This window comes from Myotis yumanensis, unplaced genomic scaffold, assembly GCF_028538775.1.
Source record: "Myotis yumanensis isolate MYYU_CA2020_CCGP unplaced genomic scaffold, mMyoYum1.0.hap1 SCAF_14, whole genome shotgun sequence".
Lineage (NCBI taxonomy): Eukaryota > Metazoa > Chordata > Mammalia > Chiroptera > Vespertilionidae > Myotis > Myotis yumanensis.
Window position 1 is genome coordinate 22,643,329 of NW_027223765.1, and position 22,884 is coordinate 22,666,212.

The 22,884-nt window shown below is 35.5% G+C and overlaps 1 protein-coding gene across 1 annotated transcript in view; it reads left to right on the forward strand.

Moving 5' to 3' along the window:
- Nucleotides 1–22,884, forward strand: part of TBC1D5 (TBC1 domain family member 5) — a 421,112-nt gene that overhangs the window by 276,698 nt on the left and 121,530 nt on the right. The gene's annotated exons all lie outside the window — the stretch shown is intronic.

Here is a 22,884-nt window from a genome sequence, read left to right on the forward strand (position 1 = left end):
TTTTGAAAAGTAAGTTCAATGCCCTTCACAGTGAACATAATATATTAATCTTCTTTAGCCACATAACTCTGTAGCAAAAAAATAGGGAGCTCCCTAGATATGTGTGTGTGTATTTGTATGTATTCATTCAGTGGCTTATAAGGTGAGTAGGCAAATTTCAAAGATAGCAGTTTTAATAAATATAAATTAGTTATGCAGTATTACAGACAACAAAAAGATCTTTTATATTAAAACAATAGAACATATTTGTGAACTATTAGGTAGTTCCTTGGTAAATATTTCTTGCAAATTCCATCTCACAATTAGGTAGAACATGAAAAATTGAAAAGATATCATTGAGATGTACATAGTAGATGCTCAGTAAATATAAATTCATTATTTGAATTACAAAGAATCTCAAACAAGTCAAAGGTTTAGGACCAATTTATTTAGTCCAAAGTAAAAAGTATCAATGAATGTTTTCTTTATGTCCTCATGTTGTACAGACTCGTTCACTAATAAATATTGAGCTCTCTTTATTCTCTGGAACTCCTAAACTGTAATTTAAGAAGTCTGCTTTCCTGTTTTTAATGATGCTTGTTTTCATTTCTGTGACTTCAGCTTGGCTTCATCATTGAGAGCAGCTTCATCATTCCCACTTGAAATAAGAAAGTTGTGGGTAACATGGGTATTTGGCAGCACTGTAGGTTATTAATGAATTGTAATTTACACTTATAAGTCTAGCTACTATGTTTGTGTTTATAGACATAAAAGTTTATTTTAAAATAGCTATTAACAAGGTTAGGACATTGAGGCCAGTTAGGAAAGAAATAATTGGGGCCCCAAATCAGGTTGTTATAGTATAGCTGAGGAAGAGGAGAGAGTAACTATGTCTTATTATCACCTTAAATATATTGAATTTGTATATTTTCAACTACATTTTATACTTTGCTATAAATAGAATACATAATAAGCATCTGTGGGATATGCAATTAATGTCACTTTTGAGGAAGGACCCTCATAACACACTTGGGCTTTGACATTTGTAAATTATGAGCTCTTTACGACACTCATGGGATAAATTTCATATCTCCCAAATGTTTATTGTACATCTTCCATTTCCCCTTTTTTTTCTATTTTCTGGATTAGCAATTGTTTTGCTGTGGTGGTTTATAATAATTTAATTGTCGAGGTTCTTGGTTATTGATAAATAATCTGCTTAATTTTGTGAAATAATTTTAAAATATTTATATCACAGTGTATTTGTTCTAACACATCACAGTATAATTATGTATGACTACTAAGTTTTTTTAAACGATATTTGAAATATAAACATGTTAAACAATATAACTTTTAGTCATTAAAGCAGGGTAGTTACCTACCTTAAAAATTATCTTCCAACAGTTTAAGCAAAAAGCTTCCTATTCTAAACACAGTTAATGATTGAAATATTCTTTTCTTTTCAATGAGTTTTATCTTATACATTTAATGTATAAATCAGAATGAGGGATTAGAAGGTGAAGGTCCAATGATAATCTTGTCACCCGCCGCTGGGTATTCCCCCAGGATTACTCCTGTTGAAAAAGCTGAGTATGTTCCCTTCTATTTGAATAATTATCATGATTAAGAATTATGGGAAGAATAATAAATTATTTGAAATAATTATTAACAATTATTAATATTTATTGAGTATTTTCTGTAGGCCAGGATCATACTGATGGCTTTACATAGATTATTTTGTTTATCCTTAGAACACATTGGGATAGGTACTGCTATTATCCCCACTTTTTAGATGAGGAAATTAAGGCTTATAAAGGCTTATTTAGATTAACCACCTACCAAGAAGCTGAGCCAGGCTTTGACCTTTTAAGCCTATATTCACACCCTAATATGATTCAGTCTATGATTATGGTAGGAAACAAAGGCATCCACAGGGATTGTGTTAGGTTGGATTATGAGCCAAACTCAGGGTGACCAGATTAGCAACAGAGACCAGGAAGGTACAAATCCTGGAATCAGAGGAATCTTGTTAGTGAGCAGAAGCCAGCCTCCTATAGAGGAAATAGTAAATCAAGGGCACTGGACAGCCCAAGGCCAATAGCCATGCCAAGGCAAAATGTACATATGTTTTTATATGAAAATTAGACTGGCAAGCATTGTTAAGAGTAGTTATGTCTAAGAGGGAATGATGGATGGTGTTTATTTTCTTTATACTTTTTGTTACTTTCTCAGTTGTCTCTATTGATTAAAAATTGATCATATAAGAAAAAAATGTGAGGACATAAGTAAGAGTGTACTTAATTATTGTTAATGAGTATGTTATGTCAACATCCACAAAACTGAAACACCTTAAAGGTATATTTGAACCATTGTCAGTAATCTTTGAAGAATTACGAAAAATGGAGGACATGGCAAGAATGCTTAATATGAAATAACTCTGTCTTAACAATCTTCAGTACAGTCAAATGTATTTACCTTAATCTCTGACAATATATTAGAACTTTAAAAAAATAGATAAGTCCCTAGGAAGGGAGATTTTTCTGGTACTATCATGTACTTACCAGAACAGTTTGGACAAGTTAGAGCTGCGTTTTCTTTCCTGTCAAATTACCAGATTCGACAAAAACTTTTGACTGAATATTTTTACTTCACCACTTTCCTGTTATATTTTTTGCTCAAAATGGGAAATGTGTAGACTGAATATTACATTTAGGCTTGAAATGTAGTTTTATGTAACTGCCATGTTCATTGAGTATGGATGAATATATTGTGACCCAGGTGGAGTGAGGTATTTGACACCAGGCCATAGGGCTTTGTCATTGGCCCTGCACAGAATCCCAGCTTTTTAGGATCTGAAAGGTCACTCTTTTACCTACTTATGAAACGCTTCAATCTGATTTCTTTAATATCCATATTAAATAATTTAATATCTCGAACTTAGCAAATCTCTTGTTGGTGAGTTTGATATCATCACAGGCAGCTAATTCCATGGCAGATTTCACACATCTCTCCACTATACCTCCCAGTATAATGTAACAAATATTTTAATTTGTAATAAATGTTAAGCATTTGTTCACAAGGAGCTCACAGTATTGCATAGAGAAAAAAATGAGATTTGAAGTATACGGACTTAGATAAAATCATGGCTTGAATATCCCATTCACTATTAAAGTTACATCTATGTAGTTAGGGTAAATACTATGATTAGTCTAGTGTGATATATTTGTAAACAACATTATTTTGATATAATTTAATGATTAGAGTCATGCACAATCTGCTGTAGGAGCACAAATATAAGGAACACTATATCAGGAATGCATTTGGCTGCAAGTAACAAACTCAACTAGCAATGGCCTAAACAAATGGTGCTTTTTGTTATTTTCCTAAAAAGTAACAAGTCTGGAGATAGGAGCTCTGGCAGTGGTTCAGTGGCTTACAGTATGCAGACCTGCAGATTCTCTCGGCCTTTCTTCTTGATTGTGGCTAAATGGTCTCAGGACGCTGGGATTAAAGTTGAATTAAAGTAAAACAGCTAGACATCAGTTATTTAGTAGATCAGTAGGTAATTGTTCAAGGCTGTATATTTGTTCAAGAGGCTGGTGTCAATCTTATTTGCCTCCTCTGATCAAGCAAAGCAGAAACTCTCCCAGCAACCACCACTAACAGATGTAGGCTTAAATCTCATTGGTAGCATGTTGCTAGTAATTCAGTTTGTCTTATATATACATATACATTTTCTTTCTAAAAACTTTTCATTAAAATTTGCTTTCTCTGATAAAAATAATGCTTTTATTTTCATTGTACTTCAATTATTATTTCTTAGGTATTTTTATATGATGTTACAGATGATATTTTTATATCACTGTATCTCCTCCAAAGGGTTCTGATTATAACTTAAACTGCAAATGGCATGTGTAGCATTAAAAAATTTCCCAAACTTTAAAAACATTTTAAAAGATTTTTTTACTGAATTTTATTTAAAATCTTACTGAAATTAAATGTTATATTACATGAAATTTGTTGGAGAAAATATGTTAGACCTTTTAGAATAGATAATTGTTTTAATAGACATAGCCCTAATTAGGAGGCATCAGAAACAATGTAAAAATGATTAGGACTGGGGAGAAAAGAATTAATGACAGGCTGAGAGATCACACCTATGCTGAGTAGGTTCAACTTTTATTAAAGACAACTTCTAACCTAAGTAAGTTAATGGGACTTAAACTATTAAAAATACAGCTAGTGAGAACAGTCAGCATTGTGAACACTGTCAGAATTCAGCCAGATCAGTGGCACTGAAGAGAACCAGAATTCAGTTCCTCTAGTGACCAGACCCCAAGTATGAAGATGGTAAATCTCTATGCCTGGGGTGGGAGGAATGGAGGGAACAGAACTACAAATGTTTGTTTCTTTTTACTTTATTTTTGTATCTTTTTTTTCATATTTTTATTTCAGAGAGGAAGGGAGAGGGAGAGAGATAGAAACATCAATGATGAATTATTGATCGGCTGCCTCCTACACACCCCCCACTCGGGATTGAGCCCACAACTTGGGCATGTGCCCTTGAAAGGAATCAAACCCGGGACCCTTCAGTCCACAGGCTGAAGCTTTATCCACTGAGCCAAACCAGCTAGGGCCAAATGTATTTTTAATGGGTAGAATTATATAATGTTGATATTTGGTATGTATTGTAGGTTTACTTCATTTTAATTATCAGTTTATAATGAAAAGGTCTTTATTTTATCTGAAACAAGAACTATTCAGAAAAAAATATGTATAATATATTTTATCTGTCCCTTCTTACAATTGCTGAACTCTTCATTCATTGCAACCCAGAACTTGAGTGCAGGTACTGCATTGCAATGGATGCTTGCAAAAGTTGCATTAAAGTAAAATTAAGATTACCTTCCTTATAGGTTTGCCATGTGGAGCCTTCTATTTGCATAGTACCTTAAACGGTGTCTGGCACATAGGAAACATTTTCAAAGTGTTCATTAAATTAAAAGAAAATAATGATAAATCATAGCAGGGATCATAAAATTCTAGTTAAGATCTCATACTTCTAAATAATAATAAAAATGATAAATAATATTATTTCTTTAAATTGAAAATTAATGGGAAATGGTTATTTCTGGAGTTCTGAGCCTCCATATAGCAAATGCCTTTTGCTTTGGTGTAGCCCATCAATGCCTAGCTGTCTTTCTGTAGCTTGATCAGCTCTAGGCAGGAAGCTGCCCTGCTTCTTGGTATTTAGAACGACTGTGCCAAATCAGGGTGGACCAGCTCCTAATATGATTTTCCTCTTACCTTTGACTTCACTCCTACACTTTTGTGGAAAATGCAGTTTTAAAACAGTAGTAAATGTGAGGTGGTGTGATCAGTTAGTTGGTCAGAAGTTTGTCTCTTGGTCTAACTGTTAGATTTATAAGTTTTCACATTAAGGAAATTTGATTAAACTGTGTATGTCATTTTCTCTTAGCTTTTTAAGTTTATATCTTTTACTTGATTTCATTAATGTAGGGTGATTGGATTTTTTCAGTTTAAAATTTTTAAAACTAGAACTGTTTTAAGCCATCATTCCTTCAGCATTTGCTTTATTAAACACCCACTAATGTCAAGCAGTGTGCTCTATGTTACATCACTTGGGTATTTGAGAATTATTAATGGAACAGGGAGTAGCCTCTATAGAAGGCTAGAGAAGAACCAGTCCAAATAATTTGTGTGGGAGTGCAGATTTTGAATCAGCAAGTGGAAAAATCCTCTACCTTCACCCCAATATTTCAACAGAGGCTCAGCAGTCCCCAGCTTAGCTTATCAGAAATCAACTAAAGAGAAATGGTAAAAGGAGAGAAATGGTCCTGTCCCTTGGACTGCAAACCAGCTATCAGAAATTTTATGGATGGTTGCCTTGTGAATGAGAGATTGGACAAAATGGCAAATAAATTCCAATATCAAATTTGCACACAAATGACTACATTCATTTCCATGAAAACATGATCAAACCAAATGCTTTAACCAACAATGATTAGTTTGTTTAAGCCAGCATACCAGTGTTTTTTTTGTTTTGTTTTGTTTTGTTTTAATATATTTTACTGATTTTTTACAGAGAGGAAGGGAGAGGGATAGAGAGCTAGAAACATCGATGAGAGAGAAACATCGATCAGCTGCCTTCCGCCCACACCCAACTGGGGATGTGCCCACAACCAAGGCACATGCCCTTGACCGGAATCAACCCTGGGACCCTTCAGATCACAGGCCGACGCTCTATCCACTGAGCCAAACCAGTTAGGGCACCAGTGTTTTTATATTGAAAATGACTGTGGTTCTTCAAAAGCATGGTCACTTTAATAAGTTAGACACCTATTTTAATGAAACATTACTCAAAATACTTCTGGAATTCCCTTTTTGAAATTATCTTCATTAGCAACCTGTTTCAGGCAGTATAATAAAATAATTCTTAAAAAAGCATTTGACCTCAAAATATTACCTAACCTCATTTCTCACGTTGCTCATCACATGTGGCTCTAATTAGAAGTGTTTGTTACTTACATGAATAAAACTCATCCTCAGAACACACTGCTGGGCTTCTATGGGAGGTATACAAAAAGCTGACCAAGGCCTCTGGCTCTGAAAGAATAATTTCACAGAGGCATTTTGGTACCTTTGCTAAATAAAAAGAATAAGTTTCATTGCTTTCCAGTCACAAGTTGGATGTATTTTATTCTGGATGTGTAAAAAATTGATATTAAATATTATACAGCAAAACCCAAACAACACACTTGATCCTACTTGATGATAAACACTGTTCTTAAATACAACTGTAAACTGTGGCTTACCTAAAAGAGAATCCAGTCTGAGAAGGCTATCTTTTCCTACAAGATCCCAATTCACCCAGAGACATATTTGAATGAATTTTTATTTTCTACTTCATCTATTTTAATTGGCCACAGCCTGCAGCAAGTTCGTGCTTATTCTTAAAACAATTGGGAGCATTCAGGAGCCATAAGTACCATTAATAGGACAGTGCATTTGAAGGACCTTGGAAACTGATAGAGTAGGGTCCTGGCCCCTGTAGCAGCCATAGAACCAGCTGAGCCAATAAACTGCCATACCTTCTTTTGAACATAAGCTGGAAGTTACAGGATCTGGGGACAATTTGGTAGAGTTCTATAAAAACCTTGGCTTATCAGAAAACAACTAAAGGGAAATGGCAAAGGGAGAGAAATGATCCTGTCCCTTGGACTGCAAACTACAGTCCAGTTGGCCAGATTTGGATTTTCAGCTATTGCCCAGCTGGTGAACAGTTCAACACTATTTTAGGTCATGTGATCCCATTGTAGCCAATTGTATGGCTTGGCAGACAACGACATAGTAAATATCTATTCACACAAATTGTATGCATACTGCATATGTCCATGTGTATTCTCTGCTTGTCTGTATTGATGATAACATACCCATATAGATAGAGGGATAAATTGTGTATATAGGTCTGTACCTGGATATTTAACACAGTAATTATGTACTTTGATTCCTTCTAAGAAACAGAATGGTAGGAATAATCTAGTTAAATCCGTTTCTATGGGGATTTTTTGACTCCTTTTTTCATATTTTCTCTAGTTGTAAAAATTACAGTGATTACACATCATAAAGCCTATCTGTAATAAAACGCATCAGCTGGCCAAGGTTTTCATCGCTCACTCAATAATCCATTAATACAGCAGCGCTGCCCAGGCATCTTTATAATACCAACTCGGAGGTAATTTTAATCAGCTAGACCAGCTGGTATTTAACAGCAGCTGCTGGAGATGCCACAAATATACTCAATAGCTGACATCTTTATTTGCAGTTTTTCAAGGGGAGAAGAGATTCTCCTGTGGCTACTGGTATTAAGCATTTAAAAGTAGGTGTAAAGTATACAGGGGTTTCTACCTAAATGAGAAGGGGAGGGATTAATGATACAACAAAGGTGATAAATTCTATCAGGAGGACAGGTTTGTGAATGAACAAACTGCTCAACTGAATAACACATTGGCTTTGGGTGGACTTCAGACCTTTTTTCCTAGTTACATTTGCACTAATCTTGGCTATCACTAGCACTAAAATTGTAGTCTGCTATGTGTAGCATCCTTCTATCCTTCTATACTGGATTTGTAGTGGCCTTCCTACTACATAAAGCTGTGAAAAATAATTTGATTATGTGAAAGAGTGATCTGTTCATATGCACATGGTCTGTCCCAGCCCCTGCATGCCTTGGCTTTTTTTGTGTTATGAATATATTTTCATTAATGTTCAATTTTGATTTGTAAGTGAAAGGAATCATCATCAATGTGTACTGTCTAGTAGTAAATACAGAATGCTATTTCACATTGGTGTGTATGAACATGTGTGGGGGAAACAGGCTTCGGCAACATGAAGTTAACAGTCACAAACCCATTATAAATAAAAATGTAATTACACTTGGGGGAGCTTGGCTTACAAAGCTCAGAAATCCATAATGGAGCTTGCTGGTAGTAAATGCCTGATCTGTTTGCTAAACTCCACTGTTCCCAGCCCCTTTCTCATCTTCTTTTAGCAAATACTTTGACATCTCCACTGATGAGAAATTAGTAAAGAGAGCTGACTTTCTGATTGATAAAATAGTTGGCCTTTGTCTCGGGGGTGAGAATCTTACCTTTTGGTTGAATGACTAAAAGAGAAGAATTAGAGTAAAATAGGAAAAATACAAAGTATAGTGAAAAAAACAAAGGTTTTTCAAGACAGTTACTTAATTACCACAGCTATAGATGACAGCTTTGCATACAGATAGTTGTGTATTGAACTTGCTGGTGATATAAATGTCTGATGCTTATGTGAACAGAGGTGAAGTGGTTTTCATTTTCATAGAAAACTTCTCGTGTCATTTTCTCGAAGACTGATTTCAAAATTAAAGTAAATAGAAAATAATAGAGTTATGGGCCTTGCACACTTGGTATAGAAATAGTTTTGTTATTTCAGACTCCTGTAGAGCCATCAAATGTTCTTTTCTTATGCTAATAGTCCCTGCTGAGAAATGAAGCATTACAAACCCCTAAAAAAGTGAAATGTACAATCAAACGTTCTTTTCTTATGCTAATAGTCCGTGCTGGGAAATGAAGCATTACAAACCCCTAAAAAAGTGAAACGTATTACATGTTACGTGTTCTCCTGTACTAAATTATCAGAGGTTAGCAGAAGCCGTTGTCCTACCAAGTCTTCTGCAGGCAGCTCCATTCATCAGTGCCACCGTGTCTCTTTCTTTCAGAGCCAAATAGTGATCTGTCTGTGTTGGACTGTGATTGATACTTAAAATTAAAATCCACTGACAGAATGGATTATGGAGATAGCAATTTGAATTTAAAAATTACTTAGCAAGCATTTTTTCTGTTATTTGTAGTGAAAACAGTCTGTTTAAGTTTGTTTAGCGTGTTTGACAACAGACAGGTTGATATATTGCTGGGCACAGCGGTGGGTTGGACTTGAGTGGTATTAGCGCTCGGTGTTTTGATTAATGGTAATTGTTTCCATGAAAAGGCATGTTTTACGTACAACTCATAGTTCTGGAAAACAGAAGTCAACTTGCAGGATCCATAATTACCATTCCGAGTTAGCATATAAAAAGGGCAAGAAACAGCAGCGCTGGAGTAGCACAGTAGGATTTTTTTCTTTTGCTTTGTATTGTAGTTAGAAACTGTTCTGTATGTCAGAATATAAATCTTCTGTTATTTATCTTTTGTCCAGTATTTGAAGTTGATTTATGACACATTTCTGTATGCCATAATTTAGTTGGAATCCTATACCAAGGTGAAATTTCACCTGTCTCTACAGTAAAAGGAACTGTAAAAGGAACCCTAAGCAACCTACTGAGGTATAGATTAAAATTTTTCTTCCTATTTTTCTCTAGTCTTGCTCTCATTTTAAAAGAATGCAATTTAGAAAACAATTAGGAGGTTTATTTGAACAATTCAGAGATTTCTGTTGCCAGTTTAAATAAAACATTTTACATATCGTTAAGGTACATAAACCCAGGGGAAATAAAAGGTAATTTTTATTTGGAGAAAATGAAACATGCATTAAGGACAAAGTTTTGTCAGCTTAGAAGCTGTCAGAATAATGCCCTCATAACACCTTTCACTCTCACCTGTAGGTCTGTACACATACGTGAATAGATGCACGTATACTTTTTCTGTCCACAAAGTGCATAATGCTCTGCATTTAGGCTATCAATAGGTAGAACTTGACTTTAAGTGAGTGTCTTTACCTTTAGCATGAACAAAGAAACACCATTTGCACATAAGGACTTGAAAAGGAGTGGGAGAAAATGTCCTTACCCTATGTAAACACTCTTGATTTTAAGACTGTGAGACATTTTGTAAATGGGAGGTAGTGCTAGTTTTGGGGTTCAGGTAATGTGGTAAATGCAATCAGAATGTTCATAAAAGAGGCATAAATGACCAACATGTTTGTGAAACCAAGATGAGAATCAGTATTTGCACAACAACCCTCCCCTGCTTTTTTTAAAGAAGCATAGAAATTTGAGTTTATTGGGTAATTTCCTAACTATTAACCCAGGAAACTAAATATGATATTTTTAAAATAATGGTCCTCCCTGATAGGAGCAGAATTTTAGGTTTATATTAATGTTAAGGCTTTGACATAATTAATAATATATGCCTTTTATATAGCTTTTATGTAAGTCATGTTCTTTAATATGTTTGGGAAGAGGATGGGAGGTGAAACCTGCCGTGCAGAGACTGTGATGTTACTGTTCTATTTAAAAGGGAATGATCCTGCTCCATAGTAGCCTGGATTGAAATGCCATTTGTCAGGTTGTTTATTCCAAGCAAAATTAAAATTAATAAATGGTTGTGTAATGCACACCTAAGTCTTTGACATAAAAATAAATATAATTTTTTTTAAAAAAATTATTCCTTGTAGTTAACAACCATGTATCATTGTGGCATCTTTTATTGAAAGGAACTTTATTTAAGTAGCATAAACTTGTTGGATGGGCTTCAATTAAATGATGATTTGTTAATGCAAATGTGTAGCGAATGACGGTAGTACATCTGTCTCTTCATCCATAGGCCATTACTGTGCAGCGTTAGCACATGATTGTAAAAAACGAGAAATCATTATATGCAGGTAGTACATATTCAATCAATTCTGACCTTATGTCTCTGGCAAAATAAAAAAAGTATCAATGTAAATGATATTGAATCTGAATAACAAAAAGCAGCTCTTTGACTCTCTGTGACTCGAGCTGTTAGGTGATGTGAAGTGACTGCTGTTTGGGATTGATGGTTATTGGTGGCCCAGTGGGGAAAGGCCATCACTTTAATTCTTTGTCATCCCTCCCATGCACTCCTCTAACCCAAATTACATTTTAAGTTGTGTTTTCTTATCTTTTTTTAAAATGTTATTTTCAAGGGTGGTCTGTGGGATAGTGTGAGAAATGGGTGCGGATGACCACCAGGCTGAGCACGTTAAGCAAGCAGTGACAATTAATACAACAACAAAAAAATCATACAATTAGCTCCAGCTCCATAAGTGTCTAATGAGCCATTTGTCAGTCTTTTGGTGAAATAAACTACTCTATCTTAATTCTCCACTCTTGCAGCAAATAAATAAAAGTTATGAAACACCCGGGCACCAATAAAATATAATTTATTTCACAGGGCATGACAGAACTCTTTACAATCTAGAATGAACATGTTATTTACAAATGACTTGTGATACTCATATAAACCATGGATCTGTGTGCTAACTGCTTTCATTAGAGAGATATGCATTTTTTTCTGATTGTTTAATCATTTAAACGTATCATTACTCCTAAAGGCATGTGAGTTAAAGTGACTCCTCCTGGTGTGATTAACTCATGAGGCCAAAAAGAACCTCAGAAATGAGCTATTCTGCAGCTGAAGACATGAAGAATTTACTGGAAAGGACAAAACAATAATTTTCATTGGGGAACCTCTCAGCTCTCTGCTGATTATCTTCCTGCCCTCATTTATTTTTAGGAACCCCAATCTCTCAAAAGTTTTTCACCACCACTGTGTATCACTCAAACAAAACCACACTGTAAGCTTTTGTCACTTGTATTTTGTACTAGCTTAAAAGTTGTAATCACCATACTGTGAAAATGTGCATTGAAAATTCACATTAAAGCCCTGGCAGGTATTGCTCAGTAGTTAGAGCATCAACCTGCAAAGGGAAGAGTCTCAGGTTCGATTCCCTGTCAAGGGTATGTACTTGGGTTGTAGGTTCCTGGCCCCATCGGGGTGTGTGCAGGGAACCAACTGATGTAGCTCTTTCACTATCTCTCTCTCTCTCTCTCTCTCTCTCTCTCTCTCCCCCCCTCTCTCTCTCCCTTCCTTCCCTTCCTCCCTCCCACTCTCTCTAAAATCAATGGAAAAAATACCCTTGGATTAAAAAAAAAAGAAAATTCACATGGAAAAGGTGCAGTATCATTGAAATTAAACCATAGATATTGTAAAAATAGCAATTGGCTGTTTTAAGTAAAAGAAAAATACACAGAAGTTGTTCTTCAGAACGGCATAGACCGTGGTTCCTGATTGTGTAGCCCCTAGACCAGCAGCACCTTAAAGGTTCTGGTTAGAAATGCAGATTCCTCAGTCCCTACTGAATCAGAAACTGTTAGCGGGGTCCAGGAATCTGTTTTCATAAGCTCTGCAAGCGATTCTGTGAGCCACTGATATATCCTGATAAAGTAATTGAAGCAAAAATAAACACATGTTAATGAATCCCTGATGTATAAACTGAACCCGAAAGAAAGCAGACAGCTTTCAGCTTCAAATAATTTCCAGGAGATCCAGCTCATCTTGTTCCCAACCCTTCTTGGTTGGTTCACTACTACTTTTACCTCCTCTTTCTCTTTCTCTGTTTTAATACACTTTCTTTTTCTACCCATTTTGCAAGGCAATGATAAAGTTTTCGGGCAAATTCCAAGTTATGGGTCTACCGTTATCATATTCCTATTAACCAAATGTTTCAGTCTATAATTTGAGAACCCTAGTATTTAATGATTAGTATTTTATTTCACCTTTTAATTTTAAACTTATTTCAAAACTATTAATACACAGTTCACTTAGGATGAAGAGAGCAGGTGTCTTTCAATGCCAGCCTGGTGAATCCAGGAAGGAATAATAGGCAGAATCTCTGGAATGAGTCATGTACCCCAAGTGTCTGATGTGGGATCACTAGGACTTGATGCTTTATACCTGCAGCTGGAATGATTAGCTGTTGTTGCCAGTAGCTGTAGCTTGACCCCCAAAATGACACCGAGTCTAAAGTGGAGAGTGGCAAGTGAAATCAGAAAACAGCCAGACAGAATTTTACTAAAGGTGAACTAGAACCAATGGTAATAGTGGGCAGTTTTGTTTCAAAGGCATTTCTGTGTCCCTTGCTACTCAAAGTGTAGTCCATGGACCAACAACACTGCCTCCCTTGGAAGCTCGGTGGGAGTGCAGAACCTCAGGTCCCACGCCAGGCTAGCCCACTGACTAAGAATTCACATTTTAACAACATTCTCGGGAGATTTTCATGCACATTAAAAATAGAGATTCACTTGCTCAGTCTGTTAGCAGGCAGGGGATTAGGTGAAAGATTGATGGTGAAGGCATATAGTTAAGCAATGTCACTCTTATATAGAGATGAATTCTATGGGGCTGTGATAGTTCCAAGGGGGTTTTCAACAAATGCACAATGCTATTGCAGTTATAGGAGGAATTATTTTATTGGCCTGACTTACTTGATTTTGGAATAAATCCAATATGGAAATATGAAATTTGATTAATGATTTTTAAATTTAAATTTTATTTGTCTTTTCCCCTGAGGAGAAGTTAGAGTTCAAAGTGATATTATAAGTGTGAAAGGGGCTACACCTGATGGATAATTAAGATTTAAATCTAAAGTCTAAAAAGAAATATGAGCTTTGACTTTGTTAATTTGGTTTTTAAAAAGTGGTAAAAAGGATTTGGATTTTGACATTTTTAATTAATTTTAATTTATAGTTAACACACAATATTACGTTAGTTTGTAGGTATATAATTGTTCAATCACTATGTTGTACACACGAAAGTAACATAATATTGCATGGTAAATCTAGTAACCATCTAACACCAGACATAGTTACTATGATATTATGGCCTATAGTCCCTGTGCTGTATATTACACCCTTATGACTTATTCTATAACTGACAGTTTGTACTTAATCCCCTTCACCTTTTTCGCCCAGACCCCAGCCCCCTCCCATCTTGCAATCATCAGTTTTTTCTCTGTGTTGGTGAGTTGTTTCTGTTTTCTTTTCTTTTTTTGTCATTTGTTTTATTTTTTATATTCCACATATAAGTGAAATCATTACAATATTTGTCTTTCTCTGTCATACTTATTTCACTTAGCATAATATCTTCTAGGCCTATTTATGTTGTCACAAATAGAGAGTAATTAAAGATATACATAAATTTTGCTGTAAAGCTTTTTTGGCAATATTTATTTATGATACTGACAAACTCTATAAGTTTAAATACTTAAAAATAGTTCAATAGATAATTGTATGTCCATACAATGGAATAATACTATTAGCCACTTTAAATCACTCTTTAGAGATGCATATTTATTGACACAGAAAAAAGATTATAGCAGAATACACATATAAAAATATTCTTATTATAAAATAAATGTGTTTATATTTTATATGTGCATGGAAATAGAATTGAAAAGCTGTAATCCAAGATTGTTCTGGGGCTATGAGATTATGGGTATCATTATTTTCTTCATTTTGCTATGCTTTTATTTTCTAGTTTTTCTGAGACAAATACAGATTACTTTTGTAATAAGAAAAAATTCATTGTATATGGTCAATCTTGACATTAACTAATTATGTAGAAAAATACATAAAATCAATTATTTTAAATATAGGTGAAACATTTCCCTTTAATTTAGCACTTATTGTGTGCTGGTGCTAACTAGAAATATACCTCAAGGAACTCATCATGGTGTATAGAAGAACTTAGTCCTGTAAATAAAAGGCATTTGAATCAGAATGATTTGCAGAGGAAGGTATGAAGGTCATGAAAGTAGTTTAACTGGGAGTTCAGAAGAATGGCTGTCTGTGCTTCACGGCAGACAGGATGCGGGTCCAGCAAGAAGAGATACTTGATAGAGGTTTTTGAAGGAGTTCCCCCAAATCCAGTGAAGAGGCTGAGCATTTTTGTCTTGTGTAAAAGTGGTGAGGAAATCTCGACTTTGTAGTGTGCAATTAGGAAAGACTAAAACTAGGGGGAAGTGGCCATAAATGAGTCTCAGCAGACAGGATTTTAGATGCCATTCTAAAGTGTTCATTGGATGAGCAACGCAGGACAGAATTGATCAGATTTACCTTTTAGAAAGATCTGTCAGGCAGCAGAATGGGCCTACATAGCATGGCAGCCCAGAGGCAGGTTAGAAAACGGGTGGAGTGAGAGGCAGGAAAGATAAGGTCTTTGGTGGTAGAGTTTCAGAGGGAAGGATAACTTACAAATCAGGCAATGATATATCTTGACATTCAAGGATTGGAGACAGGAGAAGGAGGGTGTAAGAGCCTTTAACTCCACTCCCAGATGGAGGAGGAGAGAGAAGTTAAGGAGGGAGAGGGGTACAATAATGAGTTCTGTGTCTGGTGAACTAAGTTGGAGTTGCCTGTTCAGATCTCTGTACTGTTATAGTAATCTATTTTGATTTCTTACTGTAATCTTCAGCTTGAGTATTTATTTTAGAATTATTTGTAATGTTCTATTAATAACTTTCCAGATACTTTACAGGTTTAAAGATTTTATTATATTTATATTTTTTTAAATATATTTTTATTGAATTTTAGAGAGAGGAAGGGAGAGATAGAAACATCAATGATAAGAGAGAAACATCATTGATTGGCTGTCTCCTACATGCCTCCTACTGGGACCAATCTCATAACCTGGGCATATGCCCTCACCTCTTGGTTCATGGGTCAACACACAACCACTGAGCCACAACAGCCAGGCAAGGTTTACTACATTTATGTACCTTTTATTAGAAGGCACTATAAAATAGTGATTCAGAATATGAGTCAGCCTGCCTGGAATTGAACCCAACTCCACCACTTACTCTGTGTACTTTAGAAAAAATAACTTGCATCTCTAAGCTGCAGTTTCTCACCTGCCAAATGGGCACGATACCTTTAAAGAGTTCAGAATTACATGAAATGCTACACGTAAAGCTCTTAACATAGTAATCACTCATATAAATGTGAGCCAAAATTATTATGACTTAAGACAAAATGTTTTCTAGGAAAATCATTTTCTAAGAGAAAATATTTATTTGCACATTTTTCTAAAATTAAATTTAATATATTCACTATGCAAAACAATGGAAGTCTGTAAATATTAATGTGACATTTTCCAAAACTTAAAATTGCAGAGGCCAGTGCCTGCAGTTCAGGAGTTTATTTACAAGGAGGTGATCCAGTGGTGGCTGATAGCAAAGAAACAGCAGGGCAGGTGCTACAGTTATGGGTAACTGACACAACTGTACGTGACAAATACCTAAGAATTAGATGAAATGGTTTAGATCACTGGGAAGGTAGCTGGTTCCTCTCTGTCACTCGCTCCAGACTCCATCTGTCCCCTCTTTCTAATCCCGCTGCTCCTTCAGTTCTTCTGGGAAGTGTGGAGACTCCGAAGGACAGTGCTCCTACGTCTCCAGGAGGTGTCGACTGCTCTTTTGTTACAGTGACAGACTTAGCCTGTACTTCCCATTTGGCCATGTATGTGCTTTCCTCAGTTCTCTTAACTTCAATGCAAATGTCATGCAAAATATAGGTGGAAATGCTCTGCTGCATGCTGTGTGTATACATATAGCTTTTAAAATATCATTTACAGATTTCTATATGTCAATATATGAAGATTCATTTCTCTGAATTACACACCATGGAAATATGTGGTGCAGCATAGATGACCAGTTATTACTGGTCAAATTCTTTCCTTCAAGTAGTTTGTTTTGACACACAAGTCACTAAGTGGTTTTTCAAAGAAAGTTTAGCTTGATGGGTCGTCACATAAGCCATTTGACATTTGTCCCCAGTCAAACCGGATGCCACATGAAAAATTTACTCAGGCAAGAGGCTCCCAGGAATAAACAGTTCTCTAGTGTTGCTCACAGGGGACTCAGCAAGGTGAGCAGAACTTCAACTTGTCACGGATGCACTGTTCTGACAAACATAAGTAGATGCTAATGGCTAAATCGTGACAGAATAAAGTCCCACAACCATATGGCTAATTGCCACAACAATATCTTCAGTGTTATTAATCAAGTTTTCATAGTGTGCCATGATAATTGGAATAATTAGAAACAGCATAGGCATCGCTTGTCTCCACCACACAGTTTGCAGACAGGGACCTCAAACAACCACAACTGCACATTCAATACTGTACTGTTTAGTGCTATCTTCTCCTCAAAAAATATTTTGGTTAATTAATGAATTAACTGCTTGCCATTGGTGTATTGTGTGAGCTTCTGTAGAGACATAAGTATCTAAAAGAAATCACCAAAACCTCTGTGTATCTATTTAAATAGGCAGTATTCCTTTAAGGCAAGAATAGAGATCTGCCCATCGTGGATCTCTTAGTTTGAAAGATGTATTCATTGTACACTAATTTGGATGATGGACATTAATTTTTTGGTCATATATTTCCTGTTTTAGCTAATTTAGTTAAGAAAATGAGGAATTAGAAAGCAATTGAATAAATTATAAGATGTAAGTATTTGCATAATTTGTTTCAGGCAAATACTATATAGTAGTGCTCCCAAAATGAATTATTATGAACATATCTTTCAATTATGGATGAAGTAAATATTACCATTTTTAATATCTCAATTGAAACTTATATTTTCATGTTGCTAATATTGAAATATACTCACTTCAGTCCTTTATAAGCTAATATCCTTCCCTTCATCTTAATGGCGGAACAAGAATTCATTTGTGTTTGGCACGGCGCTCTAATAAGAGGGCTTCCCACTTGCTCTGCTCTGTGAGGAAGTGACCGAACAGGAAAGACAGAAGATGAATGGTAATCAGCAACTTGGTGCAGAGCATTTAGGCAAATAGGTGAAGGGAATGGCTGTTGTAGGTGTCTGTTGTTAAACAGCTTGTCTGATTATTTTCAGTATCTAAGTTAGGGATGGGGAACCTTTTTTCTGCCAAGGGCCATTTGGATATTTATAACATTATTCACGGGCCATCCAGATTATGTACTTAAAAATGAGCCTGCTATATTTGGTCAAACATTTAATTAACTCACCCCTAATGCCTTGACAGGGCCAGACCAAATGATTTTTCAGACCTTATACGGCCGGCCTGTGGGCCGGATGTTCCCCACCCCTGATCTAAGTGATACATAAGTAGTCATAGTTTTGAATTCTGTGCCAACTTAAATTTTGTTACCCTTGCTTTTTTTGTCCCATTGCATTCTTCAACTACAGATCTACATTTCTTTAAAATTTTATATTTACTGGTGTCTTCAGTTAAAAAGTATTTCAAAAATTCCCAAAATAAAAATAACTAATAAAAATAATATTTTATTATAGCTTAAAATTACCTCAGCCAGAAATGGTTGCTTTATTGATCCCTGAACTCCATAAATTTTAAAACCACTGTGTTACTCAGTTTCTTGTATTGAAATGGGTTGTCTCTTTTCCTCCCTTTGTTTGCCTCTATAGGGATGGAGTGAGAGGCACAGAGTAGAGATATATTAGGAAAATTGGAAGTTGGAAGTAAGAAAGCAAGAAAATGGAATTTTTATCTTTTAATCAACTTAATTGATGGTTATTTATTCACTTTGTGGATGAAATGACTTAGATCTTTTACTTCTTTATCCTATTTTGTCTTTTTACTGCTCATTAGCTAGAGGTGGTTGGGGAAAAATGAAATTATTTTGGTACTCATTACCAGTTATAAAAAATGGTGTAGAGGAAAATTTTAAACCAATGTCTAGAATGAAGTTTGGGTTACATGTAGATTTTATTTATTTATTTATTTTCCTCATTAAATAAAGTATAATTGTATTTTTCATTTAAACTTTCAGTTTATCCTTTGTATCATTAGGATGCTTTTGGATACATACTACAGGAAACCCTACCTTGACTGGCTCAAGCTTTAAGGAACTTAATTAGTTCAGATAGCTGAAGTCTAGAGGGACTGCAACTCAAGAGCCTCAACTAAGGATATGTTTTTTCTGTATCTTTTCTATATTAACTTTATCGTTGGCTTCTTAGGGCTTATGTCTTTGTAATCACAAAACATTTGTACTATTCCAGATGGAGAAAGAGAATGAAACCTTTTATCAAATACAAAACAATAATTTCTTTCAGTCCAGTTGGACCAAATTAGATCATGTGCCCACCCCCAACCAAGATCAGCTCTCAAGGAGACCATCATCTCCTGTTTGCCGTAGACTAATTGGGGTCTTCATTAGAGTAGTGATTCTTAAATGGTGGCTTCTGGACTAGCAGCATCAACATCCCCCGGGCACTTGTTAGGAATGAAAGTTCTTGGGCCACACCTCAGATCCACAGAGTCAGAAACTCTAAGGGTGGAGCCAGCCATCTGTTTTTAAAAACACTCCAGATAATTCTGCTGCGTTTGAGAAACACTGACTCTAGCTATCAACTTCCTTTTGAATAATGTTGGGATAACAAGCAGGACTGAACTACATCAAATTTGTTTAGGAAGGAATAAAGCCGGGATCGGCTCTTGGTAGGCAATTACCCTCCCTGTACTATAAGACTAAAATAACTAAATATACCTTCTCTCTTGCAAAGTTATTTATATGTGATGCCTCTTACATCACTTGCAATGAAACTCAACTATTCCCAAATCTTTTCCTGTGGCAGACAATGCTGTTTATCCACCTAATATCCATTTACCCTTGCTTTCTTACTAAAATAACTCTGATATAGATTTCATTGAACTTTTTTGTTGTTTTTGGAGTGATACTATACCCACTTTCAGTTGTACATTGTGACACAATTCTAACCAATCATATTTAATCTCCAGTCAGCTGCTGGGGGTCTATGCCAAAGATTTGCTTCCCTGACTTAGGCCCCCAGCCTTTCCTCTTATCACTGTAGATGCAGAGCCATTTTACATCTATGAGAGAATGCCAAAGAGAATTTTAGAGGCTTCAGCCCTGACATCTTTCATCTGCAGAACCAAAATTTCTGGGTGTGTAAGACAAAAATAAACCTCATCTTTAAGACACTGTTTAGGTGGGTTTTTTTCTTACTTGCAACCAAATGCAAGTCTAACTGATAAAGTAACATAGTATAATTCTTTTCATAAATGGAGAAGCATGTAGCTTTCCTGTTTCTAAATTCTTTCATCTGTTTTATAGACCTTACATTCTGCTCATCAAATAAGTCATTACAAAGCACTTGGCATAGTGGCTAAGCTCATACACATACATTAGGCTTGAATCTCCTCTCTCTATATCTTACTAGCTATATTTGGCAAGTACTATAACTTCTCTGAGCCATAGTTTACTGAAATGTAAAATGAGAATAATAACACTTCATTTTCTGTTAAGGGGATTAAATATGTTAATGGATATACACCATGAGCCACAAGCCTGACACATTGTAAGTTCTGAAAAATGGTGGCTATATGTTGCTGAAGCCCAGTGAAGATGAAGGTGATTTATATCTGTAAAATATAATGATCAGCAGCATGGGACTAAGGGCATAGGAAACTAGAAGTCAGCATGAACCTTATTTTGTTGCAATACTTATTTGAGCATTTTATTACCAGCTTTTAAAACTCTTCCTAGAAGTTCATTATGCCAAAATAAGACCTCCAGGAAATATGAATATGCATTTTGTTTCTTCTATCTAGGTAACACTTCAGCTCTTTGTCTTTGGGGAAAATCATCACTTAAATTCTCCAACATAATAGCTGCAATCCATCTGCACAACTTGATACTCTTTAAAATTCACACTGGATTCTGTGTAGACTTCTTAGCACATAGGTCATTGTTTGTATTCTTAACTCTAGCAGGCAGGACCCATGCCTATTTAATTTGTGTTCTTCTGTCTTTGAAACAATTACATGTGCAAGTAGGCATTACAAATACCTTTTGCTGGTAAAGTAGAGTAATTATCGCCAAGGAATGGTTTAGTGTTTTCTCCGTTTGAAAGTTATGGCTCTGCTAGGTGGAGTCCTAGGTGAGGCTTCTCACTGTAATTTAGAGTCATTTATTACACTGCTATCCTGGCCACTAGAAAGAGCCAATGAGATAGTGAATGGATCGGCGCAAGTTTCCAGCATTATGGAAATATCAACTCATGGATATTGTCTATAAAATATACATGTTGTGATCTTCAAACCTTCTATCTCCTGTTAATAGTTATCTATACTTAAGTGACAACAATATTTTTGATTATTACCTTTCACTTTTTGACAGAAAAAGACTTTCTAAGGGTCCATGTCAGATAAGATCATAACTTACCAAGATGTGTTTAGTAATATAACCACTAAAATAATTAACAAAATTAATATTTACTATTTTTTAAATGATCGTGTAAGAAATAATTGCTTATCTTTGGGTATATATTCACTCAGATTTTAAGGCTTACACTAAATTTAAATCTTTGTCATCTTATTTTGATTGAAAGGATACATAGATAATTAAAGGTTTTAGTATTATTTCTAAGCTGACTGGCTTATCTGTGCTTTATCTGTAGATTTCCACCCCCTAAAAATGTTTGCTTTAAATACACAAAGTCAGATTAGTTTGGAAGGAATTAAAAATTAAAAATTACCAACCTCAATTACACAATTTAATATGAGTCTCAGAAGAGCTTGAAGAAAATAAAAGAAGGGCAATTGTCCCTGATTCTGACTCTTTTCTGTGTAATTCTCTGGAAATACAAAAATCATTTATGTTGAGATTTATATCAAAAGGTGACTTACCCAGGACTCAGTGTTTGGATTTGTCTAGATCTTAAAGTAAATGGCCATATCCTACAATCCTTGGAATGAGAAAGGCATATTTCCTCTTGTCAATGAGGTTATATTTAAGAAGACTTCGGCTTTCTTTAAAGGTGCCAATTACGAAATAGGAAGAGTCTTTGGTTTCATGGGCAGGCAGTTTTAATCCTGACCCCAGCATTTTCAAAGCTCTGTAAACTTGGACAAGTTACTTAACCATCTTCGAGCTGCAACTGCTTCATCTGTAAAATGGAGACATATAAAGTATTCGAAACAAGTGTCTTCAATAAATGTTGCTTCCGCTGTGAATCACCAAAGTCTATACATACTCCAAGAATTAGCATTAATTTGAATTTCTAAAGCTGATTTAGATGATAAGTAGGAAATATTCCCGCTAACCTCCAGGTGGCTCATAAAGTCACTATGCTTTATGAAACAGGTAGTATCTGCCTGTATTTGCCAGTTATTCTCTGCATCCTCACCTCCAGCTTCCTACTCTTATGGTCACATCTGGAGTCTTTTTTATTTCCAGTGATTGTACCACCTCAAAAACTTCCACCTCAAACATGCTACTCTCTGACTTGACTCCATTCCTTTCCTTATTGTCTCTCCATTTCCAGCTTGACTTCCAGTCCATTTACCCCACTGCCTTTCCATTGTCATTTAGTCCCTAATTGTCCTCAACTCCCCAGTTCATTCTTTGCCCCCTAAATTTAATTACTCCATCCATTCATGTGCAATACCCTTGTGCCTCCATCCCTCTGTTATTTGACTAGCAGAACACAAACCCTATTCCTGCTTGTAAGTGAGCAGCAGACAATGGCAGGAATAAAACAACCATGCTTACTGAACTCACTTTCTAGCTTCAAGGG